The 3,756-nt window shown below is 38.6% G+C and overlaps 1 pseudogene; it reads right to left on the bottom strand.

The window, feature by feature from the left end:
* The window catches only part of LOC107632376, a 7,462-nt pseudogene extending 4,298 nt beyond the window's left edge, over positions 1–3,164 (bottom strand).

Raw genomic sequence — 3,756 nt, 5'->3', positions numbered from 1 at the left:
AACATATTCATTATAAATAAAAATTACTTTAATTTGGTTAGTATTACTAGTATTTAATTAGTATAGAAAGAAAAAAATCATTAAAATAAGGAAAAAAATATAATTATTCTTATGTTTTAGTGTACATAATACACTTAACATAGATGTTTTAAACATAGCTATCTAATAGCCGATTTCAATTATACATAGAGTTTAAGCGTAATGCTTTGATTGTGAAAGAATAAAAATGCGAAATTTATTTAATCCTTTATTAATGACCCAAAATCATGTAAAATATCTAGTGAGTTCACATTCAATCCGTCGACACGTTGCCCTGGACGCATAATATGTTTGATACTGTCAAAGTATATACTGTGGTAATTAATAATTGGTGCTATTCAATAATTCAATCGCTGCATATTAGAAATTGACACACAATATATGATATACCATATATGTCTTATATATAGATAGAGGATCCTGCTAGGGAGGGTCGAATACTAGCGATAATAAACATCTTCCCAAAAGCTTAAACTAAGTTTGGGGTTCACCAAGACTCAAACTCTTGACCTTTTGGATCTAGCATTCTAATACCATGCATAATACCACTCATCCCAAAAGCTTTAGCTGATGGAAAAAAGTAACATTAATGATTATATCTCTAATACTCTCTAAACTTCTATTGTATACATTGTATAAATATTCCATTGGCTCCTCATACTTTCCCATAGATATATTATCTAATTAATGATTGAGGTATGATCTGTTTACCTAATAGTCATCCCCCAAGTCTCGGAGAATTGAAGCTGAGGCCATGAAAGATTAGGTATGAGCTTCTTGCTGATTGGATTTTGAATGAGAAGATATATGTATTATTGCCACTACTTGTTAGTTGTTATTGCCTTGTAATAATGCACATGTATAGTAGATATGAAAATTAAAATTTATGGTCATAGATACTCGCAAAACTTAAACGGTGCAATTAAATATTTTTTAAATAGAAAAAGTATAGGTAATATTATTTTTTAGGAAAAGTATATGGAACAAAAAGTTTACCAACAAAAAACTAAATAAAATCACATTAATTTATATTAATAATTAATTAATTTTAAATTTTTTAAATTTAAAATTTAAAAAATTTAAAAGATTAAGTAAACCTAATTAAAACCTATAAAAACGTTTCTCTTCTCTCTCACATTAACCTATCCACCTCCAACAATCACACACACAGACCTCTCTTTCTCACCGTCAGGCCCTCTCCGCTCCCTACCGCGACCCACTCTTTTTCTATCAGCGAGTCGCCGGAACCAACTCGGTTTCCACCAGCCTCCGCACTCCCATCACCGTCTCCACAACCTACTTGTAACCGAAGATGAATATATTCATTGCCGCCTCTATTCCCTGCGCTTGCAACACCTCCACCACACTCTCCTTCTTTTCCGCATAAACCTTCATCGCGGCCTCCACTATCCCTGGCCCTCCCTTCGGATCAACCTCCACCTCCAATATCTTCGGCACCATCCTCTTCATCTCCCTACACATCTTCGTCACCTCCACTAGCTCCTTTGACCGGAAGCAAAATGCCGCCGTATCGCCGAAACACCGAATCTCGATCTGCTTCTTCAGCTTCATCAAATCGTTTGGATCCATCAATAAGTGAAGCTCCTCGATCTCTGTTAGAAGCTTCCAGATCCGTTCCACTGCGTAGCACTCCCTCGCGGCCTTCTCGAACCCTTCCTTCCACCGACTTCGCAACACTCGAGCAGCACGGACTCCACAATCTGGTGCGTCGCGCGGAGATTCAAGTTCTCGAAGTTATCCAGGTGATCCAACGGCGTCGTTTTAAGGGAATGAAGCTCGTTTGGCCTGCAAATGGCGTCGTAACGGAGGATCGGTTTTCCGGCGAGGTTTGGTTCGCCCAAGCCTAAAGTGTATGGACACCTCGTCATCTCGGCTTCCACGGTGGCGAGGATCCTCTGAGCCACATCCCTGGATCTGTGCCACGTGGCGAGCCTTGGAAGCAAGCTAGCCTCGCTGTAGCTTCTGTAACCGCTACTGCTGATGTCACTAACCGGAACTTCGCCACGTGTCTCAGGGCTTTCTTCCTGGTCCTCGAAGAGCGTTGCGATGAGCTGTACCTGGGCCTTGGCGAGGGACTCGAGCCTGCGGGCCCACTCGCGTTTGTTGGCATACGGCCTTGGGTCTGAGAAAACGGTTGAGATGAATCGGAAGGTGATCTCGAGGGCGTGGAGAGCGGGCTTGATGATGGGTTCGTGGGCCCAGTTGGGGAAGTTGTTTGAGGCCCAGAGTGTTCGTAGCTGAGGGAGGCTGAGGTAGTTGTGCGTTATATTTTAAAAATTTATGTGTTATATTAATACATTTTTTGTATTCTCTAATAAAAATTCGTGCATTATAAAAATTACGAAAAAAGAAAAGTAACATTTGCGTGCATTTTTTAGATATAATTTTAAAAATGCTTATACACACAGCATCGGTAATAAATTAACTAGCGAAACAGATCTCAAAATCTATAACATGACAAAAAAAGGATTGAAAGGATGAAAAGACAAGAAAATCCCTGAAACGTTTGCCAATCCAATCATAAATATTCACAACCGCTTCTCAATAAATAATAATTTACTGGTGGCCGATCTATTTGAACAAATATTCTATGAAAAAGTATATGAACAAAACGTTACCAACTAAAAACTAAATAAAATCACATTAATTTATATTAATAATTAATTAATTTTAAATTTTTTAAATTTAAAATTTAAAAAATTTAAAAGATTAAGTAAACCTAATTAAAACCTATAAAAACGTTTCTCTTCTCTCTCACATTAACCTATCCACCTCCAACAATCACACACACAGACCTCTCTTTCTCACCGTCAGGCCCTCTCCGCTCCCTACCGCGACCCACTCTTTTTCTATCAGCGAGTCGCCGGAACCAACTCGGTTTCCACCAGCCTCCGCACTCCCATCACCGTCTCCACAACCTACTTGTAACCGAAGATGAATATATTCATTGCCGCCTCTATTCCCTGCGCTTGCAACACCTCCACCACACTCTCCTTCTTTTCCGCATAAACCTTCATCGCGGCCTCCACTATCCCTGGCCCTCCCTTCGGATCAACCTCCACCTCCAATATCTTCGGCACCATCCTCTTCATCTCCCTACACATCTTCGTCACTTCCACTAGCTCCTTCGACCGGAAGCAATTACAGAGACTGCACATGACTTCACCTGTTCAAGGCCAAGGTACCCCTCCTATCCAACCGCAGCCGGTTTATAATCCCAATCAACAACCTGACCCAATTAACCACCGTCCTACCCTGCAACCAGTTCAACAAAGTTTGGCTCAACAACCTTTCGCACACATGCCCATGTCTTCTATCACCGACATCTGCGTTTTGGGATATTAGGTGCCGTTTTAATGATTAAAGAGACTGCAAACTACACACTTGATCTTAGCCAGAAGGAGTCCTTGAACAATTACAGAAATATAAAAAAATATTCATTTAATATAAAAGAAAAATCCTAATACTTAACAAAAAAAATATCCAATTATATTTTAGCAAAAATAATTAAATATTTATAAAATTTTAAAAAAATTATGAAATTCTTAAGGAAATAGAGACATTCACATTTGTAATACAAAAAAAATCGAAAAATATATAAAGAACATCCATTTAGTATGAAAAAGAAACATTCTGATACTTAGCAGAAGAAACATCCATGTATATTAACTCGTAGAGATTTTGAATTCACCCAAA

Source organism: Arachis ipaensis, chromosome B03 (genome assembly GCF_000816755.2).
Source record: "Arachis ipaensis cultivar K30076 chromosome B03, Araip1.1, whole genome shotgun sequence".
Classification (NCBI taxonomy): domain Eukaryota; kingdom Viridiplantae; phylum Streptophyta; class Magnoliopsida; order Fabales; family Fabaceae; genus Arachis; species Arachis ipaensis.
This window is presented reverse-complemented; position numbering and strand designations above follow the sequence as displayed.